Raw genomic sequence first — 27,029 nt, forward strand, 5'->3', positions numbered from 1 at the left:
TCTGGGCTCTCTACTCTGTTCCACTGGTCTATGTATCTGTTTTTATGCCAGTACCATGCTGTCTTGGTGATCACAGCTTTGTAATAAAGCTTGAAATCAGGTAACGTGATGCCCCCAGCTTTATTTTTGTTTTACAACATTTCCTTAGTGATTCGGGGTCTCCTCTGATTCCATACAAATTTTTGGATTATTTGCTCCAGCTCTTTGAAGAATACTGGTGGAATTTTGATCGGAATGGCATTAAAAGTATATATTGCTCTAGGCAGTATAGACATTTTAACAATGTTTATTCTTCCGATCCAAGAGCATGGAATGGTCTTCCATCTTTTTGTGTCTTCTTCAATTTCTTTCATGAGTGTTCTGTAGTTCCTCGAGTACAGATCCTTTACCTCTTTGGTTAGGTTTATTCCCAGGTACATTATGGTTCTTGGTGCTATAATAAATGGAATCAATTCTCTAATTTCCCTTTCTGTATTTTTATTGTTAGTGTATAAGAATGCCACTGATTTCTGCACATTGACTTTGTATCCTGCCACGATGCTGAATTGATGTATGAGTTCTAGTAGTTTGGGGGTGGAGTCTTTTGGGTTTTCCATATAAAGAATCATGTCATCTGCGAAGAGAGAGAGTTTTACTTCTTCATTACCAATTTGGATACCTTTTATTTCTCTTTGTTGTCTGATTGCTGTTGCTAGGACTTCTAATACTATGTTGAACAGAGTGGCGAAAGTGGGCATCTTTGTCTTGTTCCTGATCTCAACGGGAAGGCTGCAAGCTTTTTCCCATTGAGGATGATATTTGCTGTGGGTCTTTCATAGATAGATTTGATGAGGTTCAGGAATGTTCCCTCTATTCATATACTTTGAAGCATTTTAATCAGGAACTGATGCTGGATTTTGTCAAATGCTTTTTCTGCATCAATTGAGAGGACCATGTGGTTCTTCTCTCTTCTCTTATTAATTTGTTCTATCACATTGATTGATTTACGAATGTTGAACCATCCTTGTAGCCCAGGGATGAATCCCACCTGGTCATGGTGGATAATCTTTTTAATGTGCTGTTGGATCCTCTTTGCTCTGAGCTTATTGAGAATCTTAGCATCCATATTCATCACGGATATTGGTCTTACATTCTCAGTTTTGGTGGGGTCTTTGTCTTGTTTGGGGATCAGGGTAATGCTGGCTTCATAAAAAGAGTCTGGAAGTTTTCCTTCTGCTTCAATTTTTTGAAACAGCTTCAGGAGAATAGGTGTTATTCCTTCTTTGAAAGTTTGGTAGAATTCCCCAGCGAATCCGTCAGGTCCTGGGCTCTTGTTTTTTGGGAGGTTTTTGATCACTGCTTCAATATCGTTACTCGATATCAGTCTATTCAGGTTGTCAATTTTTTCCTGGTTAAATTTTGGTAGTTTATAGTTTTCCAGGAATGCATCCATTTCATCTAGGTTGCTTAGCTTATTAGCATATAACTGTTGATAATAACTTCTGATGATTCTTTCTACTTCCTTGCGGTTAGTTGTGATCTCTCCCTTTTCATTCATAATTTTATGAATTTAGGCTTTCTCTCTTTTCTTTTGGATTAGTGTGGCCCATGGTTTATCGATCTTATTGATTCTTTCAAAAAAACAGATTCTAGTTTCATTGATATGTTCTACTGTATCTCTGGTTTCTACCTCATTGATCTCAGCTCTAATCTTGATGTTTTCCCTTCTTATGTGTGGAGTTGGTTTGATTTGTTGTTGATTCTCCAGTTCTTTAAGGTGTAGAGTCAGCTGGTGTATTCTGGATTTTTCAATATTTTTGAGGGAGGCTTGGATGGCTATGTATTTCCCCCTTAGGACCGCCTTTGCTGTATCCCATAGGTTTTGGATTGAAGTCTCTTCCTTCTCATTGGTTTCCATGAATTGTTTCAGTTCTTCTTTGATATTCTGGTTGATCCAAGCATTCTTAAGAAGGTGGCCTTCAGCTTCCAGCTGTTTGAGTTACTTCTGAACTTTTCCTTGTGATTGAGCTCCAGTTTCAAAGCATTGTGATCTGAGAATATGCTGGGAATCATCTTAGTCTTTTGGTATTGGTTGAGTCCTGATTTGTGACGCAGTATGTGGTTTATTTTGGAGAAGGTTCCATGTGTACTTGAGAAGAATGGGTATTCTGTTGTTTTATGGTGGAATGTTCTGTATATATCTATGAGGTCCATCTGGTCCAATGTGTCATTCAATGCTCTTGTTTATTGATTTTCTGCTTTGATGATCTATTTCTGAGAGAGGTGTGTTAAGATTTCCTACAATTACTGTATTCATATCAATATAACTTTTATCTTGATTAACAATTTTCTTAAGTAATTCACTGCTCCCATATTGGGAGCATCAATATTTACAATTGTTAGATCATCTCGGCGGATAGTCCCTTTAAGGATTATGTAGTGTCCTTCTGTATCTCTGACTACAGTCTTTAGTTTAAATTCTAATTTATCTGATATGAGAATCACTACCCCAGCCTTCTTTTGAGCCCCATTGGCATGAAAGATGCTTCTCCATCCCTTCACTTTGAGTCTGTGTGTATCTTTAGGTTCAAAATGGGTCTCTTGTAGACAACATATGGATGGGTCCTGTCGTTTTATCCAATCTGCAACCCTGTGCCATTTTCTGGGCACATTATGCCATTCACAATGAGAGTGATTATTGATAGATATGCTTTTATTGACATCGAGTTACCTTTTAAGTTTTTCTTTCTGTAGACTGTCTCTATATTTCTGTTCAATGCTACTCTTAGGATTTTTCCTCTTTTATAGAACTCCCCTTAAGATTTCCTGCAGTGTCGGCTTGGTGGTTGCATAGTCTTTTAAGCCTTGCTGGTCGTGGAAACTCTTTATCTCTCCATCTATTTTGAATGTCAGTCTTGCTGGATAAAGTATTCTTGGCTGCATGTTCTTCTCATTTAGTGCCCTGAATATATCTTTCTATCCCTTTCTGGCTTGCCAGGTCTCTGTGGACAGGTCTGACGTTATTCTGATGGTCTTGCTTCTGTAAGTAAGGTGACTTTTTGCCCTGGCGGCTTTCAAGAGATTATACCTACAATTATAATTCCTCAATTTGACTATCAGGTGTCGTGATTTTTTTTGGAATATATAATCTTGGGTGGAGACCATTCAGTCTCTAGTACATGAACGCTGGTTCCATTCGCGAGATTGGGAAAATTTTCATGAAGGACTTGTTCCACTATATCTTCTAGACTTCTTTCTTTCTCCTCCCCTTCAGGTATTCCAATAATTCTGACTTTGGAACACTTCATGGCATCATTTATTTCCCTGATTCTGTTTTCGTGGTTTCTAAGCTGTTCCAGGCTTCCTCCTGATCCTTTCTATCTGTTTGTCCTCAAGATCTTCTCTCTCAGTTTCCCTAGCTTTGAGAGAGTTTAGATTAGATTGGAGCTTATTGAGAGCATTGTGAACCTCCTCCTCGTAGCCTTAAGCTCTGCCCTAACATTGTGAACATCCTGCCTGGTCGCTTTCAGTTCAGCCCTAATCAATTCCATTTGGTCATCCATGGCTTTCTCCAACCTAGCTATTGCCTGGAAAATTGTTAGCCTGAATTCTCTTTCCAACATATTGTCTATGTTGATAGCTGTTAGCTCTCTTGCAGAAGGTCCATCCTCTGTATTTTTCTTCTTTTGGGCTTTCCTCCTCCTAGTCATTTTGGTGAGAGATGACTGAACAGATGTAGCTGGATGTATCAACTGTGGTGCAGTCAACCACTTCTGAGCAATCAGGATTCCCCACCCAAACGAGAGACAAAAGGAAAGGAAAAGAAAAAGAAAAAAGAAAGAAAAGAAAAGAAAAAAAAAAAGAAAGAGAGACAGGAAATAAAGGGAAGATGATAGAGAAGGTTCAGCCCAGATGGGCCCCAAGGTAAGATTTATGAAGTAGACAAACAAAAAGAGACAAAAAGACTGATACAAGTATATGACAAAAGAAAAAAATATATATATATGCAAATAAAGGAAGAACCTCGTTAAAAAGAACCCCAAGTTTAAGATTTATATGCTATCAGGACAAACACGAAAACACAGAAACATTGGTGGAAGAAGAAGATGGGAGAGTTCTTATAAATTCTCAGTGTGCGAGGAAGGTTGTTTTGATTCTTCCTGGATGTATCTTGATATCTTTGTTAATGGACTCAACTTTCCTAAGATAAATGGGATTAAAAATTGGTTTACCTATAGGGGTAGTATTGATTGGGGAAATGGGATTACTTTGAAGTTTAACTCTATATGAATATTAGCGGATAAAAATAAAAAGGAATAAACTAGACTAAGCTAAACTAAAATTTAAAAGAAGGAATTGAAAAAATAAAAATGCAAAAGAAAAACATAGGTGTATGTATCAAAAAGTTCAGGTTAGAAGGGTATTATGGAATTTGATGTACTGTACAGCTCGCTGTGATGATAAATAGGTTAAAAAATGTACTTATGTGTTAAAAAAAAATGAACCAGAATAGTGGGAACGAGTGAACAATAAAAGTTTTCCTATGAAGTAGTGGTTGTTCTCTTATAGTCCTTTTTTTTTTTTCCTCCTTTTTTTTTTCTTTCTTGGTTTGTTTTCTGGGGGAGGGGCCTTCCACGTGGGTTGTCAGTCAATGATGTTTCCTGAGTTAAGTCCTCCCGCCCCCCTCAAGCCCCCCTCAAGGGGGTGGGCTCTGAGGAAACTGTTTTTTTTCAGGCTTTTGTTCTTTGGCAGATTTTATGTTTCTTCACTTTTTTTTTTTTCTCTCACCTTGACCGCTTTTGATGGTTTTTGTAGTTTTAGAGGAAAACAAACTACACCCTGATCTCCCTTTCAGAGAGAAGCCTCAGTCTGGGTGCAGAGCCTAAATAAGTTGCCCCTTGGCCGCTGGCAGAGCAGGTTCAAATTTGCAGACCCTGGGGATGCAGGATCTTTTGCTCCTACCCAAAGCCAAGGCAGTAGCGGCTGTCTGGGAGCTCCCGACCGCCAGAGAGGTTCCACGCAGCAATCACACACTGAGATTTTTCCTCTGGCCTGGTCTGGGAGTGCCTGATCTTGCTGGGTCTAAGAGTGCCTGGCTTGCATGCACCTCTTTCAGGGGCGGCTATGGGTCGCGCGCGCATGTCTCAGGCACTGAGAATGGGGCGCAGGTCTGAAAGCACCAGGCTGGCCTTTTGCGCACCTGTCAGGGGAGAGTTTGGGGTGCGCGGCTTAGGCTCTGAAACAATGGCGCTGGTCAAAGAGCACTGGCTGGGCCTTTGTAACTCTCTCAGGGGAGCATGAGGGACGTTCGCGCTTATCTCAGGCTTTGTAGTAGGGCTTGCGTGTTCTGCCGACTGGCGTGGCTCCCATCCCCTCACAGGAGCTAGAACCCATGCATTCTCAGGTGCGCTGGCGTCTTAGGGACCAAGACCTGGTTTCTCCACCACACTCTCTCTGCCTCAGTGCTGGGGAGGCTGTCCTGGGACTGGGGACTTAAATCCCTGTCCCTAGTCGCCCTAATTCCCACAATTTCCCCCTGGTGATCCTTTGCTCTTTTGGAGTGCTTTCAACCAGTCTCCAAGTTAATGCTGGTCCCCAGATGCAGGACACTCTCGCTCATATTGGGGTATTACTTTCCAACTGGTCACTTCTGGAGGCTCCCTCCCCCTTTTGTTTATCTTCTGATATCAGTCAGCCTTCCCACTCCGCTTTACCTGCCCACTGGCATCTTCTGCCCCTGTAGAGATCCAGACATTTATAATTCTGATCTCAGGCTGATTTCATGGGTTAATGGAGTTCTTTGGTAGGTAATCAGCTCACTTTGGGGTACAGGCTGAAAAGGCGCCTCCTCCTACTTCCCCGCCATCTTGTCCCCCGCTGAAATTCTCCTTTTTGATGGGGTCTTTGCCTGGTTTCAGAATCAAGGTTCCAGAAAAAATTTAAAAATAGTGTTACCTTATGACCCAGCAATTGTACTACTGGGTATTTGTCCCAAAGGTAGAGATATAGTGGAAAGAAGGGGCATATGCACCCCAATGTTCATAACATCAATACCCACAATAGTCGAAATGTGAGAAGAGATGAAATGCCCTTCAGAAGATGAATGGATAAAGAATATGTGGTCCATATATACAATGGAATATTTCTCAGCCATCAAAAAGGATGAGTACCCAAATTTCGCATCAACTTGGATGGGCCTGGAGGAGATTATGCTGAGTGAAATAAATCAAACAGAAAAAGTCAATTATCATATGGTTTTACCTATTTGTGGAAAATAAGGAATAGCATAAAGGACATTAGGAGAAGGGAGAAATGAAGGGGAGAAATCAGAATGGGAGATGAATTATGAGAGACTATGGACTCTGAGAAATAAACAGAGTTTTATAAGGGAAGGGAGTGAGAGGATGGGTGAGCCTGGTGATGGGTATTACAGAGGGCATGGATTGCATGGAGCACTGGGTGTTATATGCAAACAATGAATTATGGAACACTGTATCAAAAACTAATGATATACTGTATGGTAACTAACATAGCAATAAAAAATATTGGAAAAAAATAAATAAAGGTAAATAAATAGAATATTGGTGATATAATTCAACCTTTTTACAAAGGAAATAAAGACCTCAATGTGAAGGAGTGACTTACACAAGGTCCTAAGTTAATAGCAGAACTGGTACATGAGAATCAGCTGATAGAATGAACAATGGTCAAACTTGGATTTGAATCCCACCAATGTCATTGACTAGACATTTGGTTTTAAATTTTTTGAGAGCCTCATTTCTTCTCATCTATAAAAAGGGAATAATAACTACCTCACAGAATCACTGAAATAGAGTTAATGTATACAAATTCCTTAGTGTTTTATGTGAAATATATTATGTCTTCATAATAAATGTGAGTACATCTCCATAAAACTTCTAAACTTCCCACTAAATACACCTCTCTAAATACACTTTCAAGAAAATTGGCCCAACAGGATCTTTCCTCTGTAAGCCATTTCATGCAACAAATGGTATAAGAAAAGCCAAATTTGCTAACCTGAATGGGCACAAAGATAGCTAATAATTTCTGAGATGGCTTGGCATTAACCCTCCCACAGTGAGTGGTAACAAACAAACTAGTCAAAACACCTTTCTGGAAGCATAAATGTTAGATGAATAAAAAGAGGTGTATTACTCAGCTTAGGCAGCTGTTCCAAATAATAATGAATAATGTATCCTGTTTACTTCAAAAACCAATATACATCATTATGCTAAAAAATCTGAACTCTCACACCAGTCAGAATGGCTATAATTAACAAGTCAGGAAATGAAAGATGTTGCAGAGGATGCAGAGAAAGGGGAAACCCTCCTACACTGTTGGTAGGAATGCAAGCTGGTACAGACACTCTGGAAAACAGTATGGAGATTCCTCAAAAAGTGAAAATATAGCTATCCTATGACCCAGCAATCACACTACTGGGTATTTACCTTAAAGATTTAAATGTAGTGATCTGAAGTGGCACATGCACCCAATTGTTTCAGCAGCAATGTCCACAATAGCCAAACTATGGAAAGAATCTAGATGTCCATCAACAGATGACTGGATAAAGAAGGTATAAAGATTATATATATACATATATATATATGTATATATATAATGGGATACTATGCAGCCCTCAAAAGAAATGAAATCTTGCCATTTGCAATAATGTGGATGGAACTAGAGGGTATCATGTTAAGCAAAATAAGTCAATCAGAGAAAGACAATTTTTATATGATCTGTCTGGTATGAGGAATTCGAGGCAGGGCGGGGTATCATGGAGGGTAGGGAGGGAAAAAATGAAACAAGATGGGACTTGGAGGGAGAGAAACCATAAGAAACTTAATCTCACAAAACAAACTGGGTTGCTGGAGGGTGGGGGAGTAGGGATAGGGTGTCTGGGTTATGGACATTGGGGAGTGTATGTGCTATGATGAGTGCTATGAAATGTGTAAGCTTGATAATTCACAGATCTGTACCCCTGGGGCAAATAATGCATTATATGTTAATTTAAAAAATCCTAGATCTATGTTGACAATGTGACAAGTGAGATTATTTCTTCTATGCCCTTGTAATAAATGTCTATCACTAAAGGTGATCTGTGATTTTATTTTCCTTGAAACTCAAAAATTTTATAGCTTGACCCATTTGTTCTCATTAAATGGCACAAATATAGTAGTAGTAGTAGTAGTAGTAGTAGTAGTAGTAGTAGGTATAAGTATATAGCAGAAACAATGGAGACAGAAGAATCAAAATAATGTGAAGTAAAATTACATATGAGTACTCGTTATATCCCAGAACAACTCATGCTATCCTAAATCTTCAAAGCCACCCTGTGAGATAGGGTTCATTTTGTAGGTGAAAAATCTGTATCTTAAGTAGTAAACTATCTTCACATACAGCTCAGAAGAGGGGAGTCATTTTCTTTCCACCATATCATGCAGTATAAGTGAGTATTTTTCTTCTTTTAGTTTTGTGTGAGATTAAACTACAACCAAACTGGTCTTAGTTTTCTCTTGCTTTCTAGGATATCAACCTCTTACTCCCCAGCTGATGTTTACTCTCATCACTACCTTTCAAAGGCTATCATCCTGTATTAAGCTGCAGATCATTTGTGGTGAATCAAAGCTTAACAGATTAGTCATTGCTAATTAAATAGCTTGATTCTGTCCACTGAAGTTAATGCATTAAAGTATTTAATGTTTGTTTGGTAAACTGCTTTACTAAATGCTCCTTTGACTTTTATTGGTAATAAACATTAAGCATTTATGGCCTGTGAAAGCAACTTTCCATCCAGCTTATGCTGTTACTACTTACAGTTAGTTAATGAAATGTCATTAACTTCCTTCAAATCAAAAGTTGTTTTTGTTCTCCTCTTTAACTTTTATTGTATGGCATGAAGAATAATTCACTAAAATTTAAAAATAACTATGGTTTTACTAGTGGTTTTTCTATAAAGACAATGATACTGTGCTAAACACAGCACATTTCAGGATTCATGACAGGCCTAAAGACCAGACATAGTTCTAATTCCCTTTCTTTATCTTAAACCCTCTTCTAACTGCACTTCGATCTCGCTTGGGTACTTCCATGTTTCAGCACTAATAACAAAGCCAAATGATTCTGATTTCCTCACTTTTATGTGATCTGACTCCTGTTAATCTGAATTGTTCATTTAACCTTTTTGACAGATTTCTTAGAGTCCGATTAATTTTATTCAGGTTGAACTCTTCTCTTCTAGGAGGAAGAAAATGGTTCTGGTGTAGAAGGAAGTTTGGGACACATGGAGCTTTTTAAAAAATAAATACTATGTAGAAGAAAAACATTTTTCCAAGCTTTCTAATTTTTTTCACTTTGATTACTTGGCTCATTTGATCTTTCTGCCCCTTGTTTCAAAAATGTTATTTCTAGGGGCAGAAAGATCAAATGAGTCAAGTAATCAAAACGAAAATAAAATTGGAAAGCTTGGGAAAATGTTTCTCTTCTATATTGTATTTTATTTTTTAAAAAGCTCCATTCAATGCGTTCATTAATGAATGGAGGAGATAATGCTGAGTGAAATAAGTCAAGCAGAGAGTCAATTATCATATAGTTTCACTTACTTGTGAAGCATAAGTAATAACACAGAGAACATTGGGTGAAGGAGAGGAGAAGTGAGTTGGGGGAAATCAGAGGTGGAGACGAATCAGGAGCAACTGTGGACTCTGAGAAACAAACTGAGGGTTTTGGAGGGGAGGGGAGTGGAGGCCTAGGAAGGCCTGGTCATGGGTATTAAGGAGGGCATGTATTGCATGGAGCACTGGCTGTAATGCATAAACAATCTTGTAACACTGAAAAAATAAAATAAAATAATAAAATAAAATAAAATAAAATGTGAATCCTAAAAATGACCAGTGAATATACTCAAAATGAGGAAACAAAGCTAATGCCAAAATGACAAATTCAAATAATCAATATATAGAACATCATTAGTTTTTGATGTTGTGTTCAGTGATTCATTAGTTGTGTATAACATGCAGTGCTCATCACAACACATGCCCTTCTTAATATCCATCACCCAGTTATCTCATTCCCCCACCCTCTTCCTTCTGTAAACCTCAGTTTGTTTCCCAGAATCAAAAGTCTCTCATGGTGTGTCTTCCTCTCTGATTTCTTTCCATTCAGTTTACCTCCCTTCCCCTGTGGTTCTCTGTCCCATTCCTTAAATTACACATATGATGAACCAATAAACTTGTCTTTCTTTGCCTGACTTATTTCACTTAGCATAATATCCTCCAATTCCATCCATATTGATGCAAATGATAGCCATTAATCCTTTCTGATGGTTGAGTAATATTCCATTGCATATACGAATGACATCTTCTTTATCCATTCATCCATTGAAGGACATCTCAACTCCTTATGGTTTGCCTATTGTGGACATTGCTGCTATGAACACTGGGGTGCATGTGCCCCTTCTTTTTACTACATCTTTATCTTTGGGGTAAATACACAGTAGTGAAACTTCTGGGTTATAATTTAGCTCTATTTTTAAGGTCTTGAGGAACTTCCATACAGTTTTCCAGAGTGGCTGTATAAGCTTGTATTCCCACCAACAGTGTAAGAGGGCCCCCCTTTCTCCACATCATCACCAACATTTCTTGTCCCCTGTCTTGTTAATTTTAGCCATTCTAATTGGTGTAAGGTGGTATCTCATAGTGGTTTTGATTTGTACTTCTCTGATGGCAAGTTATGTGGAGCATTTTTTCATGTGTTTGTTGGCCATTTGTATGTTTTCGTTGGAGATGTATCTATCTGTTCATGCCTTCTGCCCATGGGAGAAGATGTTTGCAAATGACATAACAGATAAAGGGTTGGTATCCAAGATCTATAAAGATCTTATCAAACTCAACACCCAAAAAACGAATAATCCAGTCAAGAATTTATTCATATTGATAACAGAGAAGGAAAGATTTATCCTAGGAATATCAACTACTTATCTGTGTATTTGTAAAGTGTCTCTGTCTACTATGTGCAGTCATTAGGTAGTAAAAATGAAGCAAAAGCACTCAGATGTGAAAAAGAAAAGAAGTATATTTATTTTCTTTTTAAACACACTTTTGCCAATGAGAAAGCTGTCCTTGTCTTATGTTGATCTTAAGGAAAAACTTCCTCTAAACATCTGACATAAATCATAGGAACAGTGGGTGTTTGTTGTTTTGTTTTGCATGCAAAGTTAGTAATCAACAAAAATATTCATTTTCCATATTTATCAGTTTATGTAATAAATAGTACTGAGGTAACAATTCATAGATTTTATTTGTTGAAAATGAAAGAAGAAAATGTAAGTGAAGAAAAAAATCCTGTGGGTTACTTTATTATTTGCTATTAAAATGCTGAAATAAAGTTTCTTCCTCTGTATCTTTGTATTTGAGAATCGAAAATCTCATTTCTCTTTTTAACCACAAGAATCCAAGAAGTTAAGAATACTTTTTAAAGCATATGTTTATCACAACTAAATTCCTCATGGTTTTTGTTGCCTATTATATACTTTAGAAATTTTATTCAGAAACCCTCACAATGTTTTAGAAAGTCTGGTAGTCTTGTGTCATTCTATAATGTAGGCCTAATCCTACAAATCTCATTGTAAGATAACTGACTAACAAATTCATCCATATTATATACACAAGTTGCCTACTCCATCCCCTCTTCTTCCATTCTAGGAGCTAGGAGGTTGTTTTTCAATCAGCTTAATGTATTAAGTCATTCTTTGAGTGCTTCCTCTTTATTTGACCTACTACATAGTAGTTGCCTAGGGCCACTAAAATTCATCAATCTCCTACAGAACATGAGACTCTTCCTACTGACTCATTTTCTCCCCTGCATAGTAAAACTAGTATTAAACATGCTATTAATGAATGACTAAAAAAACACAGTATAATACCAATATTTGTGTATAATACTCAGCAAAATTATACCAAACTCCACTTTCAATCCCTCCCCCACCTCTTTCATCTTATGCTTTTGTTTTGTTTTTGCTTATTCACATTATTTGGCTTAATTTGATCCCCCTCCAAATCTTCTTTACCTTGACTGGAAGGACTTTTCGGGGATGGAACTATACAATTTTACTTACCATTCCACTATCCTCAGTATTTAGCTTTTTGTTTCACATTTTTCTTTATGTCTCTTTTTCTTTATTATATATTATTTATTTATTTTATACACATTACATATGTAATATTTGTGAATGACAGTAATAATTACTATTATCAATATCATACTAACACTTTCACAGAACACATTAACTGAAGGATATTTTAAGTATAAAATTGATATTAAACAAATTATTGCTTACAAGAATCCTGTGAGGTAGGAACAATATTAATCCTCATTTTACACATGGAAAAACTGATACATGATACTTACATATACATATGTATTTATGAAATTAATTCTTCCCTAATTGGAATCCTACTTAGAATATTTACTTGCTTTCTTTACAGTTTTGGATAAAGTCAAAATAACAAATTAATATTTTTGCTTAACCACAGTTTATATTTAATGATTTAAATGCAACCTTTGTCTATAATGTGTTTTTATGCTCTCCTATTATTGATGGCATTTCAGCATGTTCCAACAAACAACGCTTTATAATAATAATTTTTTGAAATCCACATTTTTTCAGAGTAAGGAATAGTCACATGATATTAACAATGTCCATGTAGTAATGTTCACTAATATTTTTATTTGAATAAAACTTGTCTTTGATGTGTTCATATATTTAATTTTACTTAAATGGAATTATTCCAGATAGAATGCCCAGTGTTTAGCTTCTATTCTTTCAATAGTTGCTGATTAAAACCTATTTCCATATATAGTGAGATAACATATTTATGGCTATAAAGTATTCCACTCCATGTATATAAAATAATTCAGTTAATGTGACCTAAAAAAAAGGAATATGGAAGGTTCCCAATTTAAAACTACTATGCAAATGACGTTTACATTTTATTATGTTAGCATTCACACAAAATTTTCTACCTCAAAGTGTTATTGAAATTATTGAAAATATATGGATCTAAAACATTTTAATAAATTTTAAAACATAAATTATATCAGAAGCAGGCAATAAAACTTTAAAAAATTATGGAAAATAAAAAGCAAATAGGGAAATTCCATGTTGTTTTCTGGAGTGGCTACATCAATTTGCATTCTCACTAAAAATGCAAGACGGTTCCCCTTTCTCCACATCCTCACAAACACTTGTTTTGTTGTTGTTGCCAACTTTAGCCATTCTGACAGGTATGAGGTGATATCTCATTGTAGTTTTTTTGATTTGCATTTCCCTGATGATTGGCCATCTGTAAGTCTTCTTTGGAAAAATGTCTATTCATGTCCTCTGCCCATTTCTTAATTTAATTATTCATTTTTTGGTGTTGAGTTTTATAAGTTTTGATGATGATGATGAGGATGATGATTTTTAACATATAGTACATTATTTTTTAATGTAATGTTCAATGATTCATTTGTTGCATATAACAACCTGTGCCCATCACAACATATTCTTATATTTTGGATACTGACCCTTTATAAGAGAAGTCATTTGGAAAAATCTTTTCCCATTCCATAGGTTGCCTTTTAGTTTTGCCAATTGTTTCCTTCACAGCATAGATTTTTATTCTGATGATGTCCCAATAATTTGTTTTTGTTTTGTTTCCCTGGCCTCAGGAGACATACCTAAAAAGAAGTTCCTATGCTTGCTGTCAAAGAAGATACTTCCTATATATACACATATGTATATCTTCTTTATTCATCATCAGCCAATGGACACTTGTGCTGTTTCCATTACATATATATATATATATATATATATATATATATATATTCATTATACACATATACGTGTGTGTATATATACATATAGATAGATAGATAGATAGATAGATAGATGAATATCACTCAGTCATAAAAAAATGAAGTCTTGTCATTTGCAATGATGTGAATGGAGCTAGACAGTATTACGCTAAGCTAAATAAGTCACTTAGAGAAAGACAAATACAATATGTTTTCATGCAAATGAGGAATTTAAAAAATAGACCAAATGTTCATGAAGGGGAGTGGAAAGACAAAGAACAACAATAAAGAACAACAAATAAAACCCAGACTCTTAACCATAGAAAACAAATTGATGGTCATTGGAGGGGAGGGGAATAGGGGAATGGGTTAAATAGGTAATGGGGATTAAGAGTGCACTTGTGATGGGCACCAAGTTTGGTATGAAAGTGTTGAATCACTATACTGTACACCTGAAACTAATATTACATTGTATGTTAACTGACTGGAATTTAAATAAATACTTTCAAAAAAAGCAAATGGGTTTTAATTGAAATATAATGGCTTTATGCACCTATAAAGGAAAATGTCTAAGGATAAAAAGAGTTATTTCTTATGAAACTATTGAGGACTACAAAACTTGGGTCAACAAATGAATAGAATAGGATGGGCCATTGTCATACACATATCCATAGTTTATTAAAGGGACTGAATTCAGATCATCTGGATCAGTCAAGTAACTTTCTGTTTCTAAATTATACCACAAAATGTAGAGGCTTTCCCATAGATAAAAACCCACAGCTATTTTCTAAATAAAATAAAATATGAACCTGAGGTATATTTTTAGGAAGGGTACTGTGTGGGGAAGGGAAGTTAAACACTTTTTGTGATAATTCTGGATCTTCTTAGGTATAACTGAAATAAAACAAAACCAAGGAAAATAAAGAAACTAAGTAGATGAAGTAGTAACTGAAATTGTTCAGTTGACTAAAAGTAAGAGAAAGAGTCTCTGAAAATATGGAGACCAGATAATAAGTACAGTGTGGTGAGTAATTTGTCATAGCCAAAAGGAACATGTGATCTTATAAGTAAAGGGTACACTACTTTATGCCCTCCCTAGGACAAACAACTTGTTCTTTTTCCATAATCACTTGAATTGGGCTCCAGTAATCTGGAACTGCATCCATGAAGAGGTGAACAATTTTTATTTTGCTGAAGAAGTTTTATGGATTAATATTTCTAACAATATAGAAGACTACATATAATGAATAAACCTCAGGCTATAGAATGATTTAAAACACTGGATAGTTTAAAATACATTAAAATGCATAGCTGAGATGTCAGGAAAGTATATTTTTAATATATTTTTTTAATTTTTAAATAAACATGTAATGTATTTTTATCCCCAGGGGAACAGGTCTGTGAATTCCCAGATTTACACACTTTATAGCAATCACATAGCACATACCTTCCCCAATGTCCATAACCCCACCACCCTCTTCCAACCCCCCAACCCCCAGCAACCCTCAGTTTGTTTTGTGAGATTAAGAGTCTCTGACGGTTTGTCTCCCTCCTGATCTCATCTTGTTTTATTTATTCTTTTCTTACCCCCCAAACCCACCATGTTGCATCTCCACTTCCTCATATCAGGGAGATCATATGATACTTGTCTTTCTCCGATTGACTTATTTCGCTAAGCATGATACCCTCTAGTTCCATCCACGTCATCGCAAATGTCAAGATTTCATTTCTTTTGATGGCTGCATAGTTCTCCATTGTGTATATATACCACCTCTTCTTTATTCACTCATCTGTTGATGGACATCTAGGTTCTTTCTATAGTTTGGCTATTGTGGACATTGCTGCTATAAACATTTGGGTACACGTGCCCCTTTGGATCACTATGTTTGTACCATTAGGGTAAATATCCAGTAGTGCAATTGCTGGGTCATAGGGTCGTTCTATTTTCAACTTTTTGAGGAACCTCCATGCTGTTTTCTAGAGTGACTGCACCAGGTTGCATTCCCACCAACAGTGTAGGAGGGTTCCTCTTTCTCCACATCCTCGCTAGCATCTGTCATTTCCTGACTTGTTAATTTTAGCCATTCTGACCGGTGAGGTGGTATCTCTTTGCAGTTTTGATTTTTATTTCCCTGACGTCAAGTGATATGGAGCACTTTGTTGGCCATCTGGATGTCTTCTTTGCAGAAAAGTCTGTTCATGTCCTCTTCCCATTTCTTGATTGGATTATTTGTCCTTTGGGTGTTGAGTTTGCTAAGTTCTTTATAGATTTTGGATACTAGCCCTTTATCTGATATGTCGTTTACAAATATCTTCTCCCATTCTGTTACTTGTCTTTTGGTTTTATTGACTGTTTCCTTTGCTGAGGAAAAGATTTTGATCTTGATGAAATTCCAATAGTTCATTTTTGCCCTTGCTTCCCTTGCCTTTGGCAATGTTCCTAGGAAGAAGTTGCTGCGGCTGAGGTCGAAGAGGTTTCTGCCTGTGTTCTCCTCAAGGATTTTGATGGATTCCTTTCCCACATTGAAGTCCTTCATCCATTTTGAGTCTCTTTTTTCCATTGGACATTCCTTTCTGCTTTGTTGAAGATTAGTTGACCATTGAGATGAGAGTCTATTTCTGGGCTCTCTATTCTGTTCTATTGATCTATGTGTCTGTTTTTGTGCTAGTATAATATTGTCTTGATGATGACAGCTTAGTAATAGAGCTTGAAGTCCAGAATTGTGATGCCACCAACTTTGGCTTTCTTTTTCAGTATTCCTTTGGCTATTCGAAGTCTTTTCTTGTTTCTTATAAATTTTAGGATTATTTGTTCCATTTCTTTGAAAAAGATGGATGGTACTTTGATAGGGATTGCATTAAATGTCAAGAATGCTTTAGGTAGCATAGACATTTTCACAATATTTGTTCTTCCAATCCAGGGGCATGGAACATTTTTTTATTTCATTGTGTCTTCCTCAATTTCTTCATAAGTACTTTACAGTTTTCTGAGTATAGATTCTTAGCTTCTTTGATTAGGTTTATTCCTAGGTATCTTATAGTTTTGGGTGCAATTGTCAATGGGAATGACTCCTTAATTTCTCCTTCTTCTGTATTGTTGTTGGTGTAAAGTAATGCAACTGATATCTGTGCATTGATTTTATATCCTGACACTTCACTGAATTCCTGTACAAGTTCTAGCAGTTTTGGAGTGGCGTCTTTTGGGTTTTCCACATACAGTATCATATCATCTGCAAAGAGTGAGAGTTTGGCTTCTTCTTAGCTGATTTGGATGCCTTCAATTTCTTTTTGTTGTCTGATTGCTGAGGCTAGGACTTCTAGTACTATGTTGAATAGCAGTGGTGATAATGAACATCCCTGCCATGTTCGTGACCTTAGCGGAAAGCTTTCAGTTTTTCTCCATTAAGAATGATATTTGTGGTGGGTTTTTCATAGAGGGCTTTGATAATATTGAGGTATGTGCCCTCTATCCCTACACTTTGAAGAGTTTTGATCACGAAGGGATGCTGTACTTTGCCAAATGCTTTCCCAGCATCTATTGAGAGTATTATATGGTTCTTGTAATTTCTTTTATTAATGTGTTGTATCATATTCATTGATTTGTGGATGTTGAACCAACCTTGCAGCCCTGGAATAAATCCCACTTGGTTGTGGTGAATAATCCTTTTAACATACTGTTTAATCGTATTGCCTAGTATTTTGGTGAGAATTTTCGCATATGTGATCATCAGGATATTGGTCTGTAATTATCTTTTTTGATGGGATCCTTGTCTGTTTTTTTTTTTTTAAGATTTTTATTTATTTATTTGACAGAGAGAGATCACAAGTAGACAGAGAGGCAGGCAGAGAGAGAGAGAGGAAAGGAAGGAAGCAGGCTCCCCGCCGAGCAGAGAGCCCGATGTGGGACTCGATCCCAGGACCCTGAGATCATGACCTGAGCCGAAGGCAGCAGCCCAACCCACTGAGCCACCCAGGCGCCCCCTTGTCTGGTTTTGTCATCAAGGTGATGCTGGCCTCATAAAATGAGTTTGGAAGTTTTCCTGCCATTTCTATTTTTTGCAAGAGTTTCAGGAAAATAGGAATTAATTCTTCTTTAAATGTTTGGTATAATTCCCCTGGGAAGCTGTCTGGCCCTGGGCTTTTGTTTGGAGATTGTTGACGACTGTGTCAATCTCCTTACTGGTTATGGGTCTGTTCAGGTTTTCTATTTCTTCCTGTTTCAGTTGTGGTAGTTTATATGTCTCTAGGAATGCATCCATTTCCTCCAGATTGTCAAATTTGTTGGTGTAGAGTTGCTCATAGTATGTTTTTATAATTGTTCATATTTTATTGTTGTTGGTTGTGATCTCTCCTCTTTCATTCATGGTTTTATTTATTTGGGTCCATTATCTTTTCTTTTTCATAAGTCTGGCCAGGGGTTTCTCAAGCTTATTAATTCTTTCAATGAACAAGCTCCTGGATCCATTGATTTGTTCTATTGTTTTTTGGTTTCTATTTCATTGATTTCTGCTCTGATCTTTATGATTTCTCTTCTTCTGCTGGGTTTAGGCTTTCTTTGTTGTTCTTTCTCAAGCTCCTTTAGGTGTAGGGTTAGGTTGTGTATTTGAGACCTTCCTTGTTTCTTGAGAAAGGCTTGTACCACTATGTATTTTTCTCTCAGGACTGCCTTTGCTCTGTACCACAGATTTTGAACTGTGATGTTTTCATCATCATTTTTTTCCATGAAGTTTTTCAATTATTCTTTAATTTCCTGGCTGGCCCATTCATTCTTTAGAAGGATGCTCTTTAGTCTCCATGAATTTGGGTTCTTTCCAAATGTCCTCTTGTGATTGAGTTGTAGCTTCCAGCATTGTGGTCTGAAAATATGCAGGGAATGATCCCAATCTTCTGATACCAGTTGGGACCTGATTTATGACCTGTGATATGATCTATTCTGGAGAATGTTCCATGTGCATTAGAGAAGAATGTGTATTCTGTTGCTTTGGGATAGATGTTCTGAATATATCTATGATGTCCATCTGGTCCAGATGGACCAGATCATTTAAGGTCTTTATTTCCTTGTTGATCTTTTGCTTGGATTATCTGTCCATTTCAGTGAGGGGAGTGTTAAAGCTCCCTATTACTGTAATATTGTTGATGTGTTTCTTTGATTTTGTTATTAATTGGTTTATAAATTTGGCTGCTCCCACATTAGGGGCATAGATATTTAAAATTGTTGGGATGCCTGGGTGGCTCAGTTGGTTAAGCAGCTGCCTTCAGCTCAGGTCATGATCCCAGCATCCTGGGATTGAGTTCCACATTGGGCTCCTTGCTCAGCAAGGAGCCTGCTTCTCCCTCTTCCTCTGCCTGCCTGTGCTCGCTTTCTTGCTCTCCCTCTCTCTGACAAATAAATAAATAAAATCTTTAAAATTGTTAGGTTTTCTTGTTGGACAGACCATTTGAGTATGAGATAGTGTTGTTCCTCATTTCTTATTATAATCCTTGGCTTAAAATCTAATTGATCTGATATAAGGATTGCCACCCCAGCTTTCTTCTGATGTCCATTAGCATGGTAAATTGTTTTCCACCCCCTCACTTTAAATCTGGAGGTATCTTCAGGTCTAAAATGAGTTTCTTGTAGGCAACATATTGATGGTTTTTGTTTTTTTATCCATTTTGATACACTGTCTTTTGATTGGGGCATTTAGCCCATTAACATTCAGGGTAACTATTGAGAGATATGAATTTAGTGTGATTGTATTGCCTGTAAGGTGACTGTTACTGTATATTGTCTCTGTTCCTTTTTGATCTACTACTTTTAGGCTCTCTCTTTGCTTAGAGGACTCCTTTCCATATTTCCTGGAGAGTTGGTATGGTGTGTGCAAATTCTTTCAGTTTTTGTTTGTCCTGGAAGCTTTTAATTTCTCCTTCTATTTTCAACGATAGCCTAGATGGATATAGTATTCTTGGTTGCATGTTTTTCTCATTTAGTGCTCTGAGTATACTCTGCCAGTTCTTTCTGGCCTGCAATGTCTCTGTGGATAAGTCTGCTGCCAATCTAATATTTTTACCATTGTATGTTACAGACTTCTTGTCCCAAGCTGCTGTCAGGATTTTCTCTTTGTCACTAAGACTTGTAAGTTTTACTATTAGGTGACAGGTTGTGGACCTATTCTTGTTGATTTTGAGTGGGGTTCTCTGCACTTCCTGGATTTTGATGTTTGTTCCCTTCGCCATATTAGGGAAATTCTCTACAATAATTCTCTCTTATATACCTTCTGTTCCCGTCTCTCTTTCTTCTTCATCTGGAAACCCAAATATTCTAATGTTGTTTCATCTTATGGTGTCACTTATCTCTCTAGTTCTCCCCTCATAATCCAGTAGCTGTTTGTCCCTCTTTTTTTTTTAGCTTCTTTTTTCTCTGTCCTTTGCTCTTCTATATCACTAATTCTTTCTTCTGCCTAATTTATCCTAGCAGTAAGAGCCTCCATTTTTTATTGCACCTCATTAATAGCTTTTTTGATTTCAATTTGGTTAGACTTTAGTTCTTTCATTTCTCCAGAAAGGGCTTTTATATATCCAGAGAGGGTTTCTCTAATATCTTCCATGTGTTTTTCAAGCCCAGCTGGAACCTTGAGAATTGTCATTCTGAACTCTAGATCTGACTTATTACCAATGTCTGTATTGATTAGGTCCCTAGCCTTTGGTACTGCCTCTTCTTTTTTTTTGTGGTGAGTTTTTCCTCCTTGTCATTTTGTCCAGATAAGAGTATATGAAGGAGCAAATAAAATACTAAAAGGGTGGCAAAGACCCCAGGGAAATGCACTTTAACCAAATCAGAAGAGACCCCTAATCATGGGGGAGGGGAAGAGGATAAAAAGAAATTCAGAAAAAAAAATAAAAAAAGAAAACAAAGAAAAATATAGAAAAGAAAAAAAAAATATATATATATATATATTAAACTGGTGACTAGAACAGTGTCACCCACTTAATTTTGGGAGTATTTTGGTCTCTTAGAAGAAACTACCTCTCAAATTTTAAAGACTGAAAAACGTATATAAGGGTAAACATAATGAAGGGATGGAATATGCTTATAAAGATGAAAAAAATTGTTTTAATTTCTAAAAAGTGAGTTGATAAAGTAACTTGGTTGGGAGAATAAAGAAAAAGAAAGTGGGGAGAATTTGCTTGGACTGGAGACTATATTAAGCCCAGAGCTAGATTTAGGGTATATTTTGATCTATTAGAAGGAGTTTTATCCCAAATTTTTTAGAAGAAAAAACCCTATGTGTATACAAAAAATAAAATTAAATATAATGAAGGATAAAATATGACTATAATAATGAAGTTTCAAAAAAGAATTTTTTATGAAATATATTGTTAAGAAAAGCTATTTAAAAAACGTTAAAAATGAAAAGGGTAAAAGTTAAAAAAATAGCAGAAGGAAAAAAAATTAAAAATATTAAATTAACTGCAAGACTAAAGAATCATGGGGAGAAAGCCATGAGTTTCATGCTTTGCTTTCTCCTCCTCTGGAATTCTGCTGCTCTCCTTGGTAAATGAACTTGGTTTTGGCTGGATTTCTTGTTGATCTTCTGGGGGAGTGGTCTCTTGTAGTGATTCTCAGGTGTTTTTGCCCGAGGCAGAATTGCACTGCCCTTAATAGGGACCGGGCTAAGTAATCTGCTCGGGTTCACGTTCCTGAACTTTTGTTCCCTGAATGCTTTCCGTAGAGTTCCGGAGGACAGGAATGAAAATGTCGGCCTCCCAATCTCTGGCCTGGAGGAGGCAAGAGGTGGGAGCCCCACTCTTCAGTGTGCCCTCAGAGAAAAGCGCTCAATCAGTCCCGTCTCCCTGGCCTCCAGCCGTGCTCTGACCTCACCCAGCCTGCGACCAGTTCAAGGTAACCCTGAGCTGAGAACTCACTCCTCGGCTCTGTCTCTGTATCCAGCTTCCCCATTCTAATACCTGCGAACTCTACAACACTCAGACACCTCCAATCCTTCTGTGACCCTGCGGGACTTGGGGCCATGCTGACTCCCCATGGGCTTCACCCTGCTTTAGCCTCTGGAGCGATGTCCCTCAGTGGAGCAGACTTTTAAAAGTCCTATTTTTGTGCTCCATTGCTCCGCCCCTTGCTGGAAGCCAGCCCCTAGCCCCGTGGTCTATCTTCCTGTCACTTTGGATTCACTTCTGCACTGGTCCTACCTTTCCAAAGGTGGTCGATTTTCTGTTTCTAGAATTGCTGTTCTTCTTCTCTTTGATCTCCCTTTGGATTTGTAGGTGTTTGCAATATTAGATAAGCTATCTAGCTGATCTCCTGCTACTTGATGTAGTCTCAGCCTGCTAATTCTCTGCCATTTTGACTCCTCCCTAAAGTGAGTAATATATTTTTAAGCTAATATCAGCGTCCCATAGTTGTCATAGCAAATTACTACAAAATTATTGCCTTTACATCACACAAATGTATCATTTTACATTTATAAATGTGATAAGTCTGAAATGTATCTTACTAGCCTATAATCAAGATGTCAAAAATACTGTGCCTCTTTCTGGTGGTTCTAAATAATATATTTATTTGACTTTCCTAGCTTCTGGTAGCTGCCTTCATTCCTTGATTCTTGGCTCCATCTTCAAAGCCACCATCTTCAAATCCAGCATCAGTGCACAGAGTCGTATGCTGCCATCTGTCTGGATCTTTGGATTCTACCTTGCTCTTTCCTTTACAAAGGCTCCTCTTATGACACTGGGCCGGCATGGGTAATCCAGGATAATCTGCCCATCTCAAAGTCAACTGATATTAGCAAATTTAATTTTTCTTTGTCATATAACTTATCATATTCACAGCTTACAGAAATTGGGATATGGGTATTTTATCAGAGCTATTATTCTGCTTAATGTAAGACCAAAATAATGAGAAAGCATAAATACAGAAAGACAAGCCAGATCTTCAGCATACTGCTTCCCTGATGGTATCTGCAGATCTATGTTATCCTGGTGATTTCAAATATCAAGGCATGATAGGAAACAGGAAACTAAAAGGATATTCTTGCAAAAGTCAGAGCCTTAAAAGGCTTATTGAAACAGAGAATAAGAGAAAAACATTCCATACAAGAATCAAAAGTAATTCAAGTATGTCCCTGGGTAAAAGAGAAAAGATATCTTTCTTTGAAAATCTTTAACACCAAAATAATAATATGATCCTAAGAATTAAAGACAGAAAGTTTAGTTGAAAATATTTCTGAGTTCATATTGTTTCCAGGCAAATGGTTGAAGAAAATTAAAATATTCTTTAGAAGAAAGCAATTAAATCTAAGCTTCAAAGAATTCTTAAAAATCTCCTTAATCTTTACCTTATAATAAAAATATGTCAACAAAATGATATGAGAAAATACCAGGAGCAATATCTAATATTAATAAAATACAAAATCAGACTAACAGAAGAAGGTTTTCTAGAATGGCAGAATGAAGGGCTCAGCAATCATCTCCCTTCAAACTATGATAAATTTGGACAAAATTGTCAAAAACTACCTGAAATGGTAGTTTTTTCCAGGACTCTGGAAATCCTCCCAGGGCATACAACAAATTAAAAACCATTTACTACAAGAAAAAAATATTGACCCTTAGGTTACTGTAGCACAAATATATAAGGATTTTTATCCGGATATACTCTGATCCCTCCATTCCATACCAAATAGATTGCTGATATAACTCAATGAAGGTGCAATATCTATGAAAATGAGCAACTTCTCTACCAGAGGAGTATAGCATTATGTCCATGCACAAGGGTAGAGTAGAAAACCCTTGTTACAATATTGGCATGCAACTGGGGAAGACCAATGTAACAGTTTGCCTAGGGTTTTAGTGCTGGTTGAAGTAAACAATATGCCAGATTAGCCAAAAATAAATAAAAAGGATATCTAGAAAATGAGACAGCTGTAGTTAACTTCTAGTTAAGTTCTTATTAAGCTTTTACATATTTACAGTTTTCTGGATAGTTCTGAAAATACACAAGGCTGGACATGTTTACAGGAGGAACTGGAGAAGACCCTAGTGACTTTTCAGCCTAGCTGAGACTAAAGCTTTATGAATGTTGAAAATTAACCTCAAGCATATATGTAAACACTTTTAAACTGCCTGAAACTTGAAAGTATTCTCAAGCTACTATTAGACCACTGGAAAATGGTGGAAGTCTCAGCATCTCAAATTAATGAGGCCTAAACTCTGCTCACACAGAAGCTACACTGACATAAGATGTTATTCTTCTGAAGCAAAGTTTAAAATAAAAAGAATTATTAATGTAGATACTTCAGTGGCCACATTTTGTGGAGAAAGGAATCTAAAAAGAATGAGCCAAGTAGAGCTACTAAACAAACAAATACGATAATAACAAAAGCATCAGGAAGGGATCAGAATTCAGAGTTGTTTAAACATATTATCTGAAATTTCAAGCTCTTAATAATAAATTATGACATGTGCAAGAAAACAAGAAAATATGGCCCATATTTAGGAAAAGCAAAACAGGTGATGGAAATTTTCTTATGAGACAAAAAAGTTGGGTTTAGCAGAAAAATACTTCAACTTAATAAAGACTGCTATTTGCAGATCAGGTTATATACAAACCTAATGGTAACCATATTAGAAACCACTAATAAAAATGCAAAGAATAAAGAGAAAGAAATCCAAATATACCAGAAAATTCAGCAAAATATGATGGACAGAAAGACAAGAAAAGATCAGAGAAAAACTCCAGAAACAAACACAAAATAAGTAACAAATGTTGACAAATACATATCAATAAATATTGTGAATGTAAATGAGCTAAATGCTGCAAGCAAAACACTTAGTGTGTCAGAATGGATTTAAAAAAAAAATTATATGCTGCATATAGGAGACTAATGTCAGCCAAAAGACACCTCCAGATCAAAAGAGTGGGGATGGAGAAACATTTATCATGCAAATGGCTGTCAAAAGAAAGCTAGAGGAGCAATACTTACATCATACAAAATAGACTTTAAAACAAAGTCCATAAAAAGATACAAAGAAGGACATTATATAATCATAAAGGGAACAATTCAAAAAAAGATATAATAACTGTAAATATCATTGGGTTATTATACATGCAATGAGGGATCACCCAAATACATAAAACAATTAATAATCAACATAAAGAAACTGCAAAAAATATAGTAATAGTAATAGACATTAACATCTCACTTAGAGCAATGGGTACATTATTTAAACAGAAAATCATCAAGGAAACAATGCCTTTGGGTGACACATTAGATCATATGGACTTAGCAGACATACTCAGAACATTCCATCTTAAAACAGCAGAATACACATCATTTTCAAGTGCACATGAAATATTCTCCAGAATATTCACATATTAGGTCACAATAAAGGCATTAACAAATACAAAATGATTGAAGTTATACCTCACAGGATTCTTGTATGCAATAATCTGTTTAATATCAATTTTATACTTAAAATATCACTCAGTGTGTTCTGTAAAAGTGTTAGTATGATATTGATAATAGTAATTATTACTGTCATTCACAAATATTACATATGTAATGTGTATATAATAAATAAATAATATATAATAAAGAAAAAGAGACATAAAGAAAAATAAAGTGACACCAGAAAAGAGAGAGAAAGAGAAAGAGAAAGAGCGAACTGTAAGTCAATTTCCTTAATGAACATAGATGCAAAAACCCTTAATAAAATAGTTGGGAACCGAATTCAACAATACAATAAAAAAGAAATCATCCAGGGAGGAGACAAGATGGAGGGGAAGTAGGAGGAGACGCCTTTTCAGCCTGTACCCCAAAGTGATCTGATTACCTTCCAAAGATCTCCAATCACCCATGAAATCAGCCTGAGATCAGAATTATACACGTCTGGATCTCTACTGGAGCAGAAGACGCCAGTGGGCAGGTAAAGGGAGTGGGAAAGTTGGACAGATATCAGAAGATAAACAAAAGGGGGAGGGAGCCACCAGAGGTGACCCGTTGGAAAGTAATATCCCAATACAAGAGTGCCCTGCACCTGGGGACCAGCATTAACTGGGGAGTCTGGTAGAAAGCACTCAAAAATAGCAAAGGATCACCGGGGGGAAATTGCGGGAATCCGGGTGTTAGGGTCAGGGGCTTAAGTCCCCAGGCCCAGGACACCCCTGGCGCAGAGACAGAGAGTGGGGCAGAGAAACCAGGTCTCTGTCCCTCAACCACCAGCGCGCCTGAGAGTGCATGGCGCCCGGCTCCCCTGAGGGGCTGGGAGCCTCGCCAGCCAACAGAAGCACAGCCTTTTTGCAGTCCCCACTCGAGTGCCCTGCTGTGCCATCAGAGTCCTAGACCTGCCCTGCGCCCTCCCCTGAGAGAGGTGCACACAAACACCAGCCTGGTGCTCTTGGACTGGAAAGACCAGGCACTCCCAGCCCGGGACAGCGGGAAAATCTCAGTGTGTGATCTCTGCTTGGAACTTCTCTGGCAGTCTGGAGCTGCCCAGATGACTGCCGCTGCTGTGGTTTGGGGTATAAGCAAAAAATCCTGAGTCCCCAGGGACCACGATTGGGAACCTGCTCTGCCAGCAGCCAAGGGGGGATTTATATGGGCTCTGCAGCGGGACTGAGGCTTCTCTCTGAGAGGGAGGTCAGGGTGCAGTCTGCTTTCCTCTAAACCTACAAAAACCATCAAAAGTGGTCAAGGCTAGAGAGAAAAACAAGTGAACAAATATAAAAACCTCCAGAGAACAAAAGCCTGAAAAAACCAGTTTCCTCAGAGCCCACCCCCTTGAGGGGGGCGGGAGGACTTAGCTGAGAGAACTTCAGGGACTGAAAACCCACCTGGCAGTCCCCTCCCCCAGAAAACCAACCTGGATAGGAAAAAAAAGAAAAAAAAAAAGATGACAAGAGAACAACCACCATTACTTCATGGGACAATTTTTATTATTAATTCAATCCCACTATTCCAGCTTATCTTTTTATATAGTTAATTTTTTATTATTATATAGATAATTTTTAACATGTTTACCATCACAGTGAGATGTCCAGTACATCAAATTCCATAATAACCTTCTAACCTGAACTTTTTGATACATACACCTGTGTTTTCCTTTTGCATTTCTATTTTTTAAATTTCTTTTTTTAAAATTTTAGTTTAGTTTAGTTTATTCCTTTTTTAAATTTTTATTTTCTAATATTCATATAGAGT

This window comes from Mustela nivalis, assembly GCF_964662115.1.
Source record: "Mustela nivalis genome assembly, chromosome: X".
NCBI classification, from domain to species: domain Eukaryota; kingdom Metazoa; phylum Chordata; class Mammalia; order Carnivora; family Mustelidae; genus Mustela; species Mustela nivalis.